The 19,768-nt window shown below is 35.8% G+C and overlaps 1 long non-coding RNA gene across 1 annotated transcript in view; it reads left to right on the forward strand.

Annotated features, from left to right (window-relative positions):
* LOC109552527 (uncharacterized) overlaps positions 1-19,768 on the forward strand; it is a 366,036-nt gene that overhangs the window by 296,374 nt on the left and 49,894 nt on the right. Inside the window, exons 5-6 of the long non-coding RNA XR_012334430.1 lie at positions 13,349-13,514; positions 16,715-17,179. This is a non-coding gene — a long non-coding RNA (uncharacterized lncRNA). The remainder of the gene's footprint in view (positions 1-13,348; positions 13,515-16,714; positions 17,180-19,768) is intronic.

The following is a 19,768-nucleotide window of genomic DNA, read 5'->3' on the forward strand; positions in this document are numbered from 1 at the left end:
GACCCAACCCAGCCAAAAATTAATAAATAAATAAAATATTAAAAAAAAGAATGGTCTTGAGTAGAAGATGAAGAGAATCTCGCTTTGTTCTTTCCCTTCTTCCTTCATTCAGAAGATTGATTTATGCCAAATTATGTTTGGGAACTATTCCAGGTGCTGCAACCTGAAATAATGCTTGCCCAAACTCTCTGCTTTTCCGTGTTAAAAAACGGTTAAATGGGTTCTATATAAAAGTATGCCATTTTTCAGAGTAAATTATTCATTGGTGAAAGGCTGCAGAACCAAAGGAAACAACAGTCCTACCCACTCTTTCTTTTAACCTTTTCAGGTTGAAATTGGGTGTTTTCCACCAGTGTATGGTGAGGGCCAGAAGACAGAATGGCTTGCTTGTTAACTCAGCCTTTTAGCGCTGTCTTGATTGCTCTAAGCACTTGAAAATGACTTCTGTATAGCCTTTACTTTATTTCCAGTGTTTACCCACGTGATCTCACCCTGCTCCATGTCCATACGAAGAACAATGAATGTGCAAACCGTCCCGTATGAGGCAATTTGAGTAAGGGAATGACAGGATCACTACTAAGTCATCTCTGTGGTTAAGACAAAAAAGTTAAACATGTGCCATACGTGCCTTGAGTCAGCAGCTTAATTGGAAGAGCAGGTAATTTGAAAGAGTGGAGAGAGGGAAACTGAAGGCAGGACAGAAATTTATTGCAACTTCCTTTTTTGTTTTCTCAGGTGAAATAATTTAATTGCTACATATTTTAGTTCTGCTTTACCTAAATAGACAATTCTTTCTCCCACTCCATCTCCCTACTTGGAATAGTCATTCTTTATTTCTTATAACAAAATTTTCATTTAAAAATAGTTTTAGATTTATAGAAAAGTTGTAAAGAGAGTATAAAGAGTTCTGTATACCCTGCACTGTTTATCCTGTTGTCAACAACTCAACATAACTATGGTTTACTTGTCACAACTAATGAACCAACAATGATACATTAATATTAAATAAGTTCTATACTTGATTTGCATTTTCTTAGCTTTTACCTAAGGTCCATTTTCTGTTTCAGGATTTCATCCAAGGCCCGACATTACATCTGTTGTCAAGCCTCCTTAGGCTCCCCTGGAATGTGACAGTTCCTCAGACTTTCCTAGTTTTTTATGATTTAGTCATTCTTTTTTTGATTGAACGATTAATTGACTGGTCAAGTATCCTTGGTTGACCTCTAGTATATCAAAACTTGGATTTTGAAGAAAATAGGGACAATAATCAGTATTCTTATTAATTTAGGTAGGTACTGCATTGTCACTTAAAATGGAATTTTTTGCTACTCTGTATGTACCCTCCCCGCAGTGGATAGAAGTTTGTAGACATCATTTTTTTTCCCCTAACTAGTCTTCCAAACATGTGTTTTTCTTAGATCATCTTGGACCATAATTTATGTTGATGATTCAACTACAAACCTGATCTTGAGAGGTAGGATGTTATTCTGTTTGGGAATAAGTTTTTATGGAAATAATCAACTAGTATGATATTAACATTTTTGTCTAAATGCACACCTTGCTGCCTACTCAGTTGTTCTAGCAACCTCTTGAACCGGGGAACATCTCAAACATTATAATCAACTCTCCATCAACATGTATTTACATTTGAGGATCTAATATGATGTTGATACCTTAGTGAGAAATGTTTAAATTGGTGCCTAGGTGATTCCAGAGTTGTTTGTATCTTAACTTGATTTGTAAATATAATTATGTACAAAGGGATCCGTGGGTATAACCAAATGGAGGAAAGGGTATAGAAGAAAGTGAGCTTAGGCAACAGTTGTAATTTCTGCTGATATCATGGTTTTGTTGCAAGCCCATCACAGGAAAATATGTTCTGGATTCAAATATAGGACCCAATAATTCTCTGTGATTTTGAGATTCTCTTTCTAATTGAGAACTAATATCATCTCACTCTTGTGTTTGGTCCTTTATTTCTCTGAGTTTCCTTTATGATAAACCCAAAACAGGGTTTCACAATTCAGCCTCTCTACCGCATGTGTTACAGTGTCTAAGGTAAAAGATTTAGGCACCAAATAGACCTAGGTTCAAGTTTCCACTTATTTAGTAGCTATTGATTCATTGGCAACCTCTTTGATCCTGTTTAATGTCTTGATCCCTAACTTGAAGGTATACAACAACTGTTTAAGAAGGAAATATATTGAACAATGCATCACACAATAATTACTCAAAAATATTTTTACTTTTTGTAGAAAAAACAAATCCAGTTTATCTGAATACATTCAAAATAGTTATATATTTAGTTTAAACTGAAAAGAAATAATACTGTATTTTCTTACCTTGTCAACTGAAGACCTAAAGGATATTAGTACATTAGGCATAATATTTACTTAATCTGTTTCCAAGGTGTGTATTTTATACATATGGGAATCCCCCATAGGACTTTAAACCTAATTTTCGTTAAGTATGTTGGATCAGACTTCCTCTGTAACCAGAAGCGTTATCACATACATTAAATGACAAAGTCCCAAGGAAAGAAGCCTCCATGCCCCTCTGCTTGTGTTCACAAAGCTCTAGCTCATGTAATGGCTGGTGCATGAATTATAAGTGAAGTACCAATATCTTCAAATGCCCTTGATTAGCTACCACGCTAACTTTTTTCCTATTCTCCCATCTACTCTCCACCTCAGAGCAACACTTCCGCTCTCCTTTGCAATGAGGTGTCATTGTGGCAAGAGATGATGAATGATACTCAGAGAACGGTTCCCTGAAGTATTTTTGGAAAGGCCGTGTGTTAGCATAGTTTATGTCAAAAGGTACAGACCGCAAATCCAGGTTCTCTCCATATGCTTGAAGGTCAGACAATGGCAATGAGCACCGAAAGAAAGACACCTCTTGTCATTGCTTCTGTTTATGATTCATCTTTATGAAAAGCTCACTTTAGAGTGCTTTTCTGAGAAGAATTGAGAATCAAAAAGTAGAAGTCATCTGTTTTAAAGGGTTTTTCAGCCTAAGCATAGTATTTGTCCTATTCATAGGAGAAAGTTGCTTATAAGTCGGGATAAGTTCACTTGTTATGTTTTAAGAGGAAAATTCTTCACTCCTACTTTAATTAGCTTAAATAAAATCTTTAATCATTTAATAAATAGTGACATCTAGCTGTAGAATTTCCATATCTCAATTCTATTTGCTGGTGGCTCTATCCCTTTCTATTTTGCATTATTTTCATAAGAACCTGTTTACAGTGTATTTATGCAGAGTTCCTCTCTCTATGATTTTTTTTCAGAAATACCAAACAAAAGTTGAGAAATAGAGTGACAATAATGGAATACATATAATTTATGTCTATTTTTGATCTGCCCTGGAATCTGACAGTGTGCTAAATTAAATTACATGGGTATCTGTTTCATTGGGACTCCAACCCTAAAACGTGACTGATCGAAATTCATATTTATAAGGCCAAGTTGCCTGAGAAATGAAGACTGATCTCTCCGCCCAGCTTATCACAGCCCTCAGTGGAAACCACATAATGCATGAGGACACATAGGTACCAGAAGCACTCAGAGGTGACTTCCTTGTCACCACATTGGTCTCCTAGTAAGAAGATAATTTTCCACTAACAATGAGAAACTTGCATACATGAAAGAGACAGCTGAATGTAGCACTATAGCTTGTGAGAATAAAAACCCTCAGTCAGAAAGAAGGGAGGAATATAAAGAAGGAAATAAGAAGTGGAGGAAGGCACAGGTCAACCTCGAGCCTATACCTTATTTTCAGAGGATGAAAATAGTTTTTCCAAGCTGTGGGTCCACCATTTGCCTTCAAAGTGATAGAACTGAAGTCTTTTTTTTTTTTCAATGCCACATTTCTTCTTACTTTATTCCATACCACCTTCTTTCCCACAAAACATTCCTGTGTCCCAAAAGGGTTCTTTTTCCTGGAGTCCTGTCCCAGATCATCTTGTATCTGTAGCTCTTGTGGCTACTTTGTTACATGAAAATTCGCCTCCCTGTTGCCTCATCTCCTTAGGAACTTCATTGTCAGTGATCTACTCCTGCTTCATGCCTTACCTCTGTCTTTTAAAATCAAACTAGCTTTTTCTTCATATTTTTTAATCCAGAGGACAAAAAAAAAAAAAGTAAAGCATTTACGTTAGTCTAAAAGAGGCAGGAGGCATCCATCTGGCATAGAATAAATGAAAGCATTCTACAAAGTACAAGGATCTGACCATAACTCAGGGTATCTATGTATCTTCAAATGCCTGGTGAGTTGGATGCATGGTGACTACCTTGCTGCTTCTTTGTGATAGCTGGATAACCTCAAATAGAGCTCAAATGAAACGAGTGCACTTGCCCCTCTGCATCCCTGACCAAATCTACCAGGAATTTAGACTTTTTCTCGTGAAATAAAATTCACCCCTGTGTCCCCTGATCATCCCGAAACAACACTCCACTTTTTGCTACCTTCTCCCTGATCTTTTAGATTACTTATTACCTGTCTGATACTCTCATACTTTTTCTGGACATAAACTTCCTGGTCAAAAGTATCTTGCTGATCAAATACTTTGTATGAAATCACACAGGATATACATTAATACAAGTTGGTTTAAAGAAAAATACAAATGTGTATAGATAAAAAACGAAAGTACTCCTCCATATCAGATCAGCCTCTCTGTTACTCTAAGGTAAACACTGTCTACACAGATGTGTATACTTCTAGACATTAAACAAAATTTAAATATGTACATTACTCCTATAGATTGCATTGTTTGTTTAGAAATTAAATCATTGGATAGGTGATTTTTTAAAATTAAAAGCATATCTGGAAAATTTTTACAAGTTAGTATGTATAGATTTATCTCAGTTTTATCTGTTTCATAATATATGATAGGGCAAACATTATGCAAACCTTATTTTATCAACATTTATTTTATGAACATTTATTAGGTTTTAAATATTTTTATATTAAAAATAAAGATGCAGCGGCTTCCCTGGTGGCGCAGTGGTTGAGAATCTGCCTGCTAATGCAGGGGACATGGGTTTGAGCCCTGGTCTGGGAAGATCCCACATGCCGCGGAGCAACTGGGCCTGTGAGCCACAATTACTGAGCCTGCGCGTCTGGAGCCTGTGCTCCACAGAGAACAAGAGAGGCAGCGATAGTGAGAGACCCGCGCACGGCGATGAAGAGTGGCCCCCGCTTGCCACAACTAGAGAAAGCCCTCGCACAGAAACGAGGACCCAACACAGCCATAAATTAATTAATTAATTTAAAAAAAATTAAAAAAAAAAGATGCAATGAACGTTCTCCTTTTTGGTCACATATATAACATATTTTTAAGCTGATCTACCAAAGCGAAATTACCAAATCAATGCATCTGTGCTCTTTATAATTTAGTAGATGTTGGTAAATTGCAAACCAAAAATATTGTACCACGGTGAAATTCCACTAATAGTAAATAGTAATTTCCACATATTTTTCTATCACTGGACATTATCAACCTTTTCAACATTACTAATTAAAAGAAAAAAATATATCTGTGTTTCAAAATGCATTTCTGAGATTGATTTCAGAAGATTTTAATATATATTTAAACTTTTTTTTCTTCCTTGAATTGTCTGTATCTTTTGCTTATCTTTTTATTGGTATGCTTGTCAGAGTTTTTATCTAAGCTCACAGTTGTCTCTGTGCATAGTTCTCTTTCCAATAGCACCAGTTTTGTCCATAAAATGATAACCTCATGTTCTCATGACAGTTTCCCCATTGAGTGTACCAACTAATTTTGAGTCATTTTTTAAAAAAAGTATGGCCATTAAAAGTACAGAATTCTTTTTTTTTTTTTTTTTTTTTTTTTTTTTCAGTACGCGGGCCTCTCTCTGTTGTGGCCTCTCCCATTGCGGAGCACAGGCTCCGGATGCGCAGGCTCAGCGGCCATGGCTCACAGGCCCAGCCGCTCCGCGGCATGTGGGATCTTCCCGGACCGGGGCACGAACCCGTGTCCCCTGCATTGGCAGGCAGACTCTCAACCACTGCGCCACCAGGGAAGCCCCAGAATTCTATCTTTGATACGCTGTTTTTAATGTAAGAAAGAAGTGTACATATGAAAATACATATAAAATGCACGTTTGTACAAAAGAAATACAGGAAGAATATACATGAAACTAAAGAAATTGGTTACCTACAAGGGTGGGTAGGTAAAGAATAGAAGGAAGGTAGGAGGGGAATGGGTGGCAGGAATGAGGATGGAGTGGCACTTTTTAAAAATTTTAATTTTTATTTTATATTGGAGTAGAGTTGATTTATGGAGTGGTACTTTTTGAATATATCTTTTAAAATAGCTCTGAGTCTTACAACTATAGTAATATTCCACTATTACTATATGTACTCCTCACAGATCCAAAAAATAAACAAATAATAAATCCAACTAGGATGCAGACACCACCTAAATGGAATACAAGCACTAACAAATGAAACGAATTGTATTAAATATGAAGAGCATAACCATGCTGAGAGTACCAGGGAAAAAAGAATTAAGCCAAATAATTTGAGAAAATAATACCCTGTCTGGATACTGTAAAGCTAAAGACAAAAATAACTGTAAATAAATACTATGTTCTCTTTAGTAAATATTTCTCATAAGGGTATGTGTTAGCAATTTTTAAACTATTTTATGTGTGGGCAAGAATTGAACAAATACATAAAGTGTAGTATAGATTATACGAGTCAGTGTTCCACGATGGTGAGGAAGAGGCAATACTGAAAGGGAGAGGCCAAAATGAGCACTGCAGTGTTAGACTGGAATTAGTGGACGGCTGTATGTGTGTGGGTTAGTATTTTTCCTAGCAGTGCCTGTTAAGAGACCTAGAAGCCATGGCAAACCAGAGAGCTAGTATCCAGCTCCTGGTTTCTAAACACTGTTCTCCAATAAAAGGAACCAGAGCTCCCTGGAGAAGAGGTTAATTCTAAGGCCAGGATAGGGAAAATACAAGACAAGTTTGAAACACCTTGTGATGTCACAACGTTTTGAAAAAATGTGGCTTGTTGAAAGAACACAGAAGTTAACCTGAATGATTTGAGCAACAAAATAAATTATGGGGCTTCCCTCGTGGCGCAGTGGTTGAGAGTCCACTTGCCGATGTAGGGAACGCGGGTTCGTGCCCCGGTCCGGGAAGATCCCACATGCCACGGAGCGGCTGGGCCCGTGAGCCATGGCTGCTAAGCCTGCGCGTCCGGAGCCTGTGCTCCACAATGGGAGGGATCACAGCAGTGAGAGGTCCACGTACCGCAAAAAAAAAAAAAAAAAATTATAGTATTGGATTATAAACCATAGAATAAAATAGCCATAAGTCAATTCTGATACAAATAATCAAATAAGTAAGTGAATGAGAGGAAATAACTCTTCTTTATGGGAGAATTTCAATTAATAAATGTAGAAAGAATGAAGGAAATAGAAAATCACCACTTGGCAAACACTATAGGGACAAGAAAACATCAAATAAATGCAAATCGAGGGGCATTTGATAAAAACAACTGATCAACACTCTTTAAAAGTTTCAAGGGAAGGAAAGATTAAGAAACTTTTACCCATAGCGGGAGATTAAAGAGAAATAAATAAATGCAATGTAGGATTCTGAATAGTATACTAGAATAGAAAAAGGATATTAGAGGAAAAACTGTTGAAATTAAATAAGGTCTTTAGTTCAGGGGTCAGCAGCCTTGCTGCCTGTTTTATATATAAAGTTTTATTGGAATACAGTCACTTTCATTCATTTGCATATTGTCTGTGGCTGCTTTCAGGCCTCAATGACTGGTTTGAGTAGTTGCAATAGAAATTGTATAGCCTGTAAAGCCATTAATATTTATTATCTTGCTCATTATGGAGAAAGTTTGCTGACCCCTGGTTTAGTTATTACTGTTGTACCAATGTTCATTTCTTGGTTTCGATCATTGTGCTGTGGTAAAGTAAGATATTAGCATTAGGGAAAGCTGGATGAGGGATATTTCAAAATTCTCTGCATTATTTTTAAATTTTTCTGTAATTCTAAAATTAGTTTACAATCAAAAGTTTGAAAGAAAGAGGGAAAGGACGCGAGAAAGAGGTGCTAGAATTATAGAAATCTCACTCTTTTTAATTAGTATAGATCTAATTCATTTTTAAAGGGCTGAATGATATTCCATGATGTGGTTCTATCATAATTTGATCAACTGTTTTATTATTGATGGGCATTTATTGTTTCACTTTAGCCACTGCTAATAATGCTGTAATGAACAAAAACAAAGGTATGACTATTATGTGTAAACCATTCTAGCTAAAGACTAAGTGATGACTATCTGTAACAAAGAATAATGAGTTATTTTGCAAGATGTTTTTCTAACACTTCATTTACAAAATCTAATTGTTTTTTAATTTAAGCTTTTCACACAATTTATCAGACATGCTCCTCGATAAGAATCTCTCAATCTGTGCACTATTGCCATTTTAGGCAGAATAATTCCTTATTGCGAACTGTTCTGTTTAGTAGCATTCCTGACCTTCACTCACTAGATGCCAGCAGCACAGCCGGAATGTCTCTGCACCTTGCCAAATATTCTTTGGGAAGTAAAATTGTTCTCACGGAACAACCACTGCCTACGTGAAAGTTTTAGTTTATTTTCATTTACAGTATCGTTTTGAGAAAAATAGGTTGAATTCAACCTTATTCATTAATCAACATACAGTTTTAATCAGTGGTGCCAAATAATCAAAGCACAACTTAACACAACAATTAACTGTTTCATTTAATATTTAAGCATGAGAAGAAAAATGATACATACATTTTCAAATTTGATTTTTATTGTGCTTGGTTATTTAAGCATTAGTACAACCTTTGTGATACTTATAAGTAAATATGACTACTTAGGATCGTGCTATACCTAAAACGTCTTTTCGATTTAGCCTAAATTACAGAATTACTGTTTACAGCCGCATAAGGGTATCTGAAATGTCAGTACACTTGAAAAAAGAGTTAACAATAATGCAAATGTAAATTACTTGTGAATTCGAAGGACCTTGTATTATAAGTATTGCACAGAGAGAATAAAACAAGGCTTCATGAGGAACATTTATATTTCTGGCTCTGCCCCGCACTACCTATGTGAAGTTGGGTAAGTTATACAACTCCTGTGAGCCCCAAGTACATTGTCTGTCAAAGAGGCAATACAGACCTCCATGTCTGACTCATAAAGGCCTTAATTCGTATGAGATTAGATCACTCCCTAACACCATACACAAAAATAAGCTCAAAATGGATTAAAGACCTAAATGTAAGGCCAGAAACCATCAAACTCTTAGAGGAAAACATAGGCAGAACACTCTATGACATAAATCACAGCAAGATCCTTTTTGACCCACCTCCTAGAGAAAGGGAAATAAAAACAAAAATAAGCAAATGGGACCTAATGAAACTTCACAGCTTTTGCACAGCAAAGGAAACCATAAACAAGACCAAAAGACAACCCTCAGAATGGGAGAAAATATTTGCAAATGAAGCAACTGACAAAGGATTAATCTCCAAAATTTATAAGCAGCTCATGCAGCTCAATAACAAAAAAACAAACAACCCAATCCAAAAATGGGCAGAAGACCTAAATAGACATTTCTCCAAAGAAGATATACAGACTGCCAACAAACACATGAAAGAATGCTCAACATCATTAATCATTAGAGAAATGCAAATCAAAACTACAATGAGATATCATCTCACACCAGTCAGAATGGCCATCATCAAAAAATCTAGAAACAATAAATGCTGGAGAGGGTGTGGAGAAAAGGGAACACTCTTGCACTGCTGGTGGGAATGTTAATCGTTGGTACAGCCACTATGGAGGTTCCTTAAAACACTACAAATAGAACTACCATATGACCCAGCAATCCCACTACTGGGCATATACCCTGAGAAAACCATAATTCAAAAAGAGTCATGTACCACAATGTTCATTGCAGCTCTATTTACAATAGCCCAGAGATGGAAACAACCTAAGTGTCCATCATCGGATGAATTGGTAAAGAAGATGTGGCACATATATACAATGGAATATTACTCAGCCATAAAAAGAAACGAAATTGAGCTATTTGTAATGAGGTGGATAGACCTAGAGTCTGTCATATAGAGTGAAGTAAGTCAGAAAGAGAGAGACAAATACCGTATGCTAACACATATATATGGAATTTAAGAAAAAAAAATGTCATGAAGAACCTAGGGGTAAGACAGGAATAAAGACACAGACCTACTAGAGAACGGACTTGAGGATGCGGAGGGGGAAGGGTAAGCTGTGACAAAGCGAGAGAGAGGCATGGACATATATACACTACCAAACGTAAGGTAGATAGCTAGTGGGAAGCAGCCGCATAGCACAGGGAGATCAGCTTGGTGCTTTGTGACCGCCTGGAGGGGTGCGATAGGGAGGGTGGGAGGGAGGGAGACGCAAGCGGGAAGAGATATGGGAACATATGTATATGTATAACTGATTCACTTTGTTATAAAGCAGAAACTAACTAACCATTGTAAAGCAATTATACTCCAATAAAGATGAAAAAAAATCTAAAAAAATAAAGGCCTTAATTCTATACATCCTGCTTCTAGAAAAATGTCTGACATGTGGCTGGGCTTCAGCAAATATTCGCTGAAATAATGAATGAATAAATGAGTAGGGCATTTGCAGAAATTATGAGACACAGTACTTGAAATCACTTTGAAAAAAACGAATACTTTTGCTGTGATATGCACATTACATGAACAAATTACCATATTTAAAATACTTGTGAGACAGCGGGTTTTGCCCACTTTTCCCTTAATAATTAGGAAAATCAGAAGAATTCACTGCGGAGAAGAGGGATACAAAAGCACAAAACTCCCAGTCTTCTCCTCCAGATTCAGATAGAGCAGTACATTTGCCTTCTGTATACTAGGTTTCACCTAGATTTCAAAAAGAGGAGAGAGTCAGTTGCTAAACATACACAGATTCCTAATGAGGACAAGAATAAAAAATCAAAAACCACAACAACTCCCAAGAAGTAAACACATTGTGATAAGAAATACATAGGGTTGTGATTTAGGCAGATCAGACTAGAAACCAGTCATCAAAGCAGAGACTGATGTCTGATATTCCTAAAGTAATCCAAAGGAAGGGGTTCATCCAAGTACTGATGTCAGAATCAGGTCACACAAAAGGGATGATGTTCAAAGTTAGCATCAGCTGTGCAAACCAATTAGTGCCCAGGCTGTCCTCAACAGCAAAATGCAGGATGGCTTTGTAAGACCTGGGCGAACAGGAACCAGGCAGTGTGCAGACAACGAATGAGCAGGGCAAATGAAGCAGAGAAACAGACATAAGTCACCGGTAACAAGCAAGAACGTTGCCTTGGGCTCTGGACTTTGGTGTCTGTCTTGGGAGGAATCAGTTCTAGCCTGGCGACTCTTGGAGGAGACAAGAATTGGGAAGAACTGGTTGGGGTTGTGTGGAGGTGGGCGGAAGCAGGCAGGGTTTGACATCAAACAGATCATAAAATATTGACAAGAAAAGACCAATTTGCGGCTCTCACAGAGGTGAATGTTTCTAAACTTTTCTTACTTATATTGATCCAGGTCTGAACAGCTGCACAACTCAAAAGCAGATATCCTTAGGCTAATGCCAGAGAATTCTTTGAGGTCATGTATGTGCAGATGGGTCTCTGAAAACTGCTGAGTATTTATTCATGTCATGCTAATAACCCTCTAAGGTAGATTGTAATAATATTAATTATATAGTATCTATATAATGTTACCTATATAATATTATATATTATCTATATACTATATGTATATATTATCCTTTAAGTTTGGAAAACGAGGCACAGAAATGTTAAATAAAGTCACGAAATTCACGCAGCTGGAAAGCAGTAGAGCTGGTATTCAAGCAGAGAATTCAGGCAGGAGAACAGCGAGCGCAAAAGCAGGTGTAACAAGCTTGGAGTCTCAGGAAACAGGAGGAAGGTCACTGTGGTGGGAGCCAAGCGCAGGCAGGCAGAGTACTAGGTGCCTAGACAGTACTCGTTTTTTAAAAAACTTCATGTACCTTCATATTTACTCCTTTTTGCTTTTAGACCCCTACATTTGAAGAGGTTAAACTGATCAGCAACAGATTTGGACATTTTAAAATGAGCACCTAGGAAGGCACAGTACATAACCCAAGGGTTTTTCGAACAAGAGTGTGTCCTCTGCCATATTAACACACACTTAACGCTGCTTTACCTTGCATCCCTCCCAAACTACTGTCTTTATAGATAAGTCCTAAGGAACTTCACTCTTGTTTTCACTTCTAGAGGATTTTCATTGAATGTTTATAACTGAAATTTTGCTCATCTCCTTCAATTCACTTATCTCAATCTTGACATTATTTGACTTTCCTTTTAGGTTGTTTCAACAGCCCCTTTCCTGTGATGTCCTTATTTTTCTATTACAGAATAGGAGATAACTGTGTTTTTTTTTTTTAACAATCCTTCAATCTCTTCTATCTAATCATCATATAATGTCTTTCTTTTTCCTTCTGATGAAATACTCCTTCAGTTTTAGTTACTGTAGACTCATATATTTCCTTACCACTTCCCTTAAGGCAGGGATCAAGAGAAGCTGGCTTCTGACTCAGCCTCGTGTTAGTAAGCCCGTCTGCCTCAGTCCTTTCCTTCTGAGTTCATCCTGTATCTTTTTGCCAGAATCATCTTTCTTAGCAGTCAGTTACTCCAACACTATATATATTTACATCAACACACTGAACATAGATGTCTAAATTAATATCCTTTGACCCTGAACTGTTATATACTAGTACTACTATAGATTCTTATGGCTTAAATCGTGTTCCGTGGTTCATCATTATCTATTGTGATAATGAGATTTCTCACGCATAAAAGTGGAAGTAAATAGAATGTTTACATTAGACATGTTTATTTTAAGGATTGAGATGATTTGCTTGAAAATACTTCATTAATAATACATCAGCAAAAAACACCGTTATTATTGAGGGTTTTTAAAAAGTTAATCCTTTAAGATAGATATTACTGCTTAATTAATACCTTAGGTATCCACTCTTCCCCCTCCCCAGCTAACTGCACAATTCATCCCATGTGTCAGAGCCTATCTCTCTCTAGAGTCTGAAAATCCCTGGTCCATTCTTTCCCAGCTTCCCTTGCAGCCTGGGCATGCGCATGTGATACAGTGTTGGCCAACTGGAACTGATAAGAAAATCTGTAAAAGGAAGGGATGTCTGAAAAGCTTTTCTTAACAAAAAAGAAATGAGCAAAGATAATATGACCCCCTTTTTTTTCTGTCTTAAGATGATGTGTGAGGGTGTGGTACCCAGAACTGTGGTACCCATCTTGCAAATGCGAGTGAAGATGGTAAACTGGAACAAAGAATGAAACTTGGTCTCTGAGGATATTTATTAGCTACTATCAACCCTCCTACTGCCCTGCATCGAGACTTCTTTTAACATAGGAAAATGTATGTCTGCGCAGTTTTTAACACTTACTTAAACATTCTGTTACCTAAATATTCTGTTGAAAACTTCCTATCTGGTATATATTTTTACTGCATTCTTAATAATGCCTACCACTGTTTTATGAATTTAATAAATTATAGTTGCTTTAGTAATTATATTATTCTTTAAGATGTTTCTTAAAGAATAATATAGATGTGAATATATATATTAAGATATATAATATATAAGATATATATTATATTATAATATAAGATATATAATATATATAAGATATATAATATATAATATTATATATTAGATATATAATATATATAAGATATATAATATTATATTATATATAATTATATTATATATAATATATATTATATATAAAATTATATATATATTATATATATTATATATATAATTTATATATATAAATATATATAATATAATATATTATATATAATATATTATATATAATATATTATATAATAATATATAATATATATAATATATAATAATATATAATAAATATATAATATAATATATTATATATATTATATATAAAATATTATATATATTATATATAAAATTATATATAATTATAATATTATATTATATATTAGATATATAAGATATATAAGATATATAATATATAGTATTATATTATATATAATATAATATTAAGATATATAATATATAATAAGATGTGAAATAATGGAACATCTGGTATTCTCCTTGAACAGGCCAAAAAGAAGAGTCGCATAAGGTGAAAAAGCATTAACAAATTAACATAACCATGCACATTAGCTGAACTCCACAGGGCTAAGGCTTGAATAAACAAGACTTAAAATGACAGCATTAATGCTATAGGCAATGAAGAACTTCAGTAAAACCTAAAATTATGAAGAAGTACCATGCTTCCCAACTGTGATGCGAAACAAAACAAAGTAAAATTCAATAGCTTTATGCTTAGTATCTCCTCATTGTCTTCTTATTAATACTGTTTGAATTTTTTTCTACTTATTTTCCCTCCTGCTGGAGTTTCACTATATTATAAATTAAATTCAGAAACAGTCATCTGGAACATTTTAGAAATACTAAAACACATTAGTGAATAACCCATAATGATGCTAAAGAACAGCGCTTAGAAAATGTAGGGCCTGTTATTATAAACTTGGGTCATCAAAAGAAAACTACTCTATCAGCCTCTGAAAATGTTTAACAGTCCATGACCCTAGCAGAAATGGCATCAAATATATTTCACCAGGTAGGAAATCATTGCTTTTCAAATTTTAAAGGCCTGCTTTTTAGCTCTCAGCAAAGTATGAAATTGTTGTTGTTGTTGACTATTTGATAAAAGACCTTCTCATACGTGATTGCACTAAATTTGGTTAAGTTGCTGGCAGAAAAGCTGATTCTGTGGCTAAAATAATTTTGCAACCACAAAACTGCTTAGGAGCATAGAAGTTGTCTTACATTATCTGACCAAACTGAAGTTCCAATTTGGAAACACAGCTGGAAACCTTTGAAAGCAACTTCCAGATGTCACGACAGAGCTTCTTCCAGACTTTTAACAGTTCCAGTCAAAATTATGTGAGAGAGAAACACGCATCCTGTGTGCTCTGACTTATGGTACACAGGAAGGCTGTTAAGAGAGTCAATTATGAATTCTCATCACAAGGAGACAGATTTCCCCTTTATCCTTTTCCTCTTTCTTTTCTTTTTATTGTATCTATACGAGAAGATGGATGTTAGCTGAACTTATTGGGTTAATCATTTCACAGTATATGTAAATCAGACTATCATACTGTAAGCCTTAAAGTTACACAGTGATATATGTCAATTGTTTCTCAATAAAACTGGTGAAAACCATTCAATAAACCTCAAATTAAAAAAAAAATGACTGCATGCAAAAAACTGGCCAAACTTGAAAAAAAGACAACTGGGAAACAAGACACTATGCCTGTGGGAAATTGTTTATTTCTTATCTCATAGCTGTTTTGGTAATCTCATAACCCAGACAGAGACTTATAATTATTTATTTGTATTTTGTGATCGTTCTGGGTTTTACAGATTCTCTTGAATCTCATTAGTGCAGTGGTTCTCTTACTCTAAGTATAAATGTAATTTGAAAAACTCCTTAGCGTGCAGAGGTCTAAGACTCAACTTCAGAGATCTGACTAAGTATGAGTCAAAGTGGAGAAAGGCATCTTCAAGTTTTCCCCATCCTCTCCTGAGACCTCTGCCTCAGACAGAGACCCAGGAATAAAGGCTCCAGGGCTGTGCTATTTGTGGAGAACGTGAAGGGCCAGAGGGGCCTGAATCTCTCACTGTGATGCCCTTCAGAGACTGTAGTGCACTGGCTTTGCTCCAAGTCTGGGGTGGGAGGCCGCCAGGGAAAGCCTTTGTCATTGCCTGTGGTCAGGCCTGAAAAATCACACATGGGTTTTCAGTCAGGAGGTGGACTCCTCGACTATGCCAAGAAAGTCAAGAAAGAGTAGAGGGACGGGAAGTAATGAATCAAGGGAGAAAAGTATAATGACTTCTGAAGTGCTAGCAAAGCACTTAAGTCACACCTCCTTCATATTTTTATGGACATTGCCAGCTCCCTAAGGAAAGCACGCTAGTTAAATACTGCTTCCTCTTGAAAATTTTATTTTTGTTCTTGAACTGTTATTAACTCTATTCTAAAAAAGATAACATCTACAAGATATAGATGCCAATTCTATTAATAAAGAGAGGTAAGTAATTAGGCAGAAAGAAAACCGAATGATCAAATTATCATTTTCTTTGGGTGAAAGGATAAGACACTAGTAATTTCCAGCATAGTAACTGATCCAAGGAAAACTATTGCTAGCCTTTTATTCTAATGCATTCCCAAGGAAGACGCAAGGGGCGAGACCCTCTCATTGGCTCTCCATTTATCTATGTATAATTTTCTTAAAGAAAGATACAAAATAACATGGTTCTGACAGCAAAAATTTCATTTCCCTCCTTTTTTTAAAAAAATCAAGTGCTCTTTGCAATAACTCTGAGTGGAAAAATGACAACTCGATATTGGGTTTCCAGCACAATTATGTCTTGTGAAGTCTACAAAAATGTGTAGTTAAAAAAATGCATGATTAAATAAGTTATTTTATTTGTGAGTTCCTTTTTATTGAATATCATAATGAAATTTAATTTCCTAGTAAATAAATCTGTTTATCTTCTCCCCTAGGTAAGGAAAGTATTTCAATACAATAACCTGAAGTTTCCTGATGAATGTAGTTTGTTTTGAGTCCTCTGCTGTTTGGACCTAAGAAGTCTTTGCCCAATGCTGGTCCCATAAAAAGCCAGACTATAGGGATTGAAAATAGGCCTCTTCAGAGAAAACTCACCGTGAGTGATGAATACTTCCATCAGGGTCAGGCAGGCTTCGCTTCAGAGCTCGGGTGTTGGAATGAATGTGTGACAGAGGTTGGTGAGATCACTGTTCACACTTCCTGTGCCTGTGCACTCCTGAAAGAAGATGAACATGGTAAAAATGAGAGGACTCTGTCTGAAACACCACACAGGAAGAGCTAGACACACAAAAATGAGTCTATCCATAACTGGCCACGGAGGGAAATACCAGAGATGTGGAAACAGCCTGGTGGTGGAATTAACAGGATCCTGTCGGTGGTTTGGAAATCCACGGACCATGGTAGGAATGACAAGAAGTATAGCCGATGGCTAAGACCAACAGAGCAAGAGTAGGCACAGACAGACAGCAGACATGTAGACTAGCATTGATTCTGAGAGATGCCCACAGTGAAGGCTCTAAAGAAAAATTACCATTGGTTAGGGACTATAAACAGTGTAGCATTTGTGGGCTGCAGGTGAATGAAACAATTCATTTTTTTTTTCTTTTTTTGTTAACCTTGGTACAAAATTATACATGACAAAAAGTGTTCCAACTAGGGCTTAAAGATCTGAGTTTCCCCAACAGTAACAAAGGAAAACATGCTTCTGGCTGGGGCTGCTTCCAAGCACACAGCCATTCCTGTACATGCATTACTTGTAAGCCTCTCTGGGTCCTTGACAGTATTTAGAAAAGAAATCCCAGAAAGGGCAGGTTTTATAATTAATCTAATGGTGAGGGCACATATTCACCAGCTGATGAAGGGGTTTGGGATATAATCACTCAAGGGTCTCGAGACATCCTCTTTGGTTGCCCTTCACCCAAGTCCAGGGATTTCAGTCCCTAGTTGGTAAGATACTACACCTCAGTTGTAAGACCTTTGAAAGATGCAAATATTAAGTGTATCAAGTGATTTGAATTTTATTATTGCCAACTGCAGTAAGGGGAAATGCAAAAGCTTGGCAGTCAGGTAACCTAAATTTTATGCCTGAATCTGAATTTTAGTTTCTCTGGTGTCAATTTATTAATTTTTAAAATTAGAAGCTTGGACACCATATTTTCTGAGTTTTTTCCCATTAATAATAAGTAACAAACTTCAGGCAGCAGCTTATCTAATATTCCATACGGATTCAAATCTTGAGAAGTATCTTTGCTGGAGATGCTGATTTGGCAAAGCAGAAAAAATACATCTAGTCAACTGTGCAAGATGTGATTTTTGCATAAGTCCTAATCAGCAGGTCCTGTGGAAATCCTACTGCTTTGATGGACGGTTTCTTCTTTTAGACTAAAAATGTATAATTTTCCAACTGAAAAAGACAGATGCCTTCTAGCGCAGCTGGCTCCTGTATTGTAGACCCATTTATTAAATTAGATTTAGATGCTGCCCTGGCCCAGGTGGTATGTGCGCAGAGTTATCAGAAAATTTCTGCACTTGTTGGATCTTATCACTGATATTTTTTTTCTCTTCTCCACAGACCAGTTTTTTCCATGAATCAATTGTCAAATAAGTTTTTTAACAAGAGTGCAGTGAAAAGTTATAAAACCACATTTTAATGGAAAGTAGTTTATTTGTACAGATTAAATATTAAAGCAGCTTACTCTTAGGATCACATAGTTTTAGTCCCTCAAAATACTTTCTTACAAAATATTTTCCTACAAAATTTTTGTATTTAGCCATAGACTGTGACATTATATACTGTTCTTTATTCAATGTAGCACAGAAGACTGTGTGTAGAAAATGCTAAAATCAAGTAAAAACTAAAATAATATTTACTAACTCTTCATAGTTATTCTTGGTATGCTCCTTTTTAGAAAAAAAACTGAATATATGAAAAAGTGTTTACTCATTTTAGAATATAGGAATACATATTTTACCCTCATAACCTTCAGTAAATCACTTTATTACTCATTGTGTCCATTTCGCAGACACAAATGAGAAACTTATTGACTTGTAGAATCCTACATGGTGCCAAACTCCTAATTAAACAATCAATTGCCCTTAAGGACTGATTTCAAATCTAGAAGCAGCTATTATGCAGAAAGAGAATAAAATGATTCTCTTTATTTGTGTGGATCAGTGTTTATCAAAATATACTTCTTCAAGCACCAGTGTTGTCAAATATTCTGTGGGAAAAAGGGTTCTGTTATTAAATACTTTGGGGAATATTGTTGAATTTATTCCTAAGTAGGAGATAATACCACTGTTAGCACTGTAAGGGTTCTGGTAAGTCCTGCAGTTAAAACTCCATTTATCTTTCTTTAACCCAGTTTTTCCCAAATGTATCTGACCTTAAAAACCTTTCTCCTCAAATAATACATATTAAAAATATGTTTAAAAAAAACTATTTAAAAAACCCAACAGAATAATCTTTGTAAAATTGTGTCCTAGATAATACTTGTATAGAAGTTCTTTGGGTTTTACACAGCTGACTATTATAAAACATCTGTATTGTCCTAGAACTCCTATAATGCAGTTGGTTATATCAGTGGTACTTCTTAGCTTTGGCTATATGTTCAGTGATAGGAGGTTTCACAGTATTTTATGTGCCCTTGATCCCTGTTTTTAGCCCTAAAATCACTTCAAGGGACATTTTTTCTTACAGAAAAACAAACATCCTGGAAATGCATGATTAGTGAATCTTGAGTCATTCTAGACTACACCACAGTTTTATTTCCAAGGGTAGCAGATAGGCCTGAATATCACACAATACTTTATTCTATTTGTCTTAACTTTAATTATGTCTTACACCAGGAGGTTTGTGCAGAGAATAATACTCTTCACACTATTGTATTTGATTATAAGGTACACTCTATGACATGACTTCAGTCCAGAAAAATGTCCACTTGTTTTCATAACCCCCCCAAACATTATAACATCCAGAAGAGAACAGA

Source organism: Tursiops truncatus, chromosome 10, assembly GCF_011762595.2.
Source record: "Tursiops truncatus isolate mTurTru1 chromosome 10, mTurTru1.mat.Y, whole genome shotgun sequence".
Lineage (NCBI taxonomy): Eukaryota > Metazoa > Chordata > Mammalia > Artiodactyla > Delphinidae > Tursiops > Tursiops truncatus.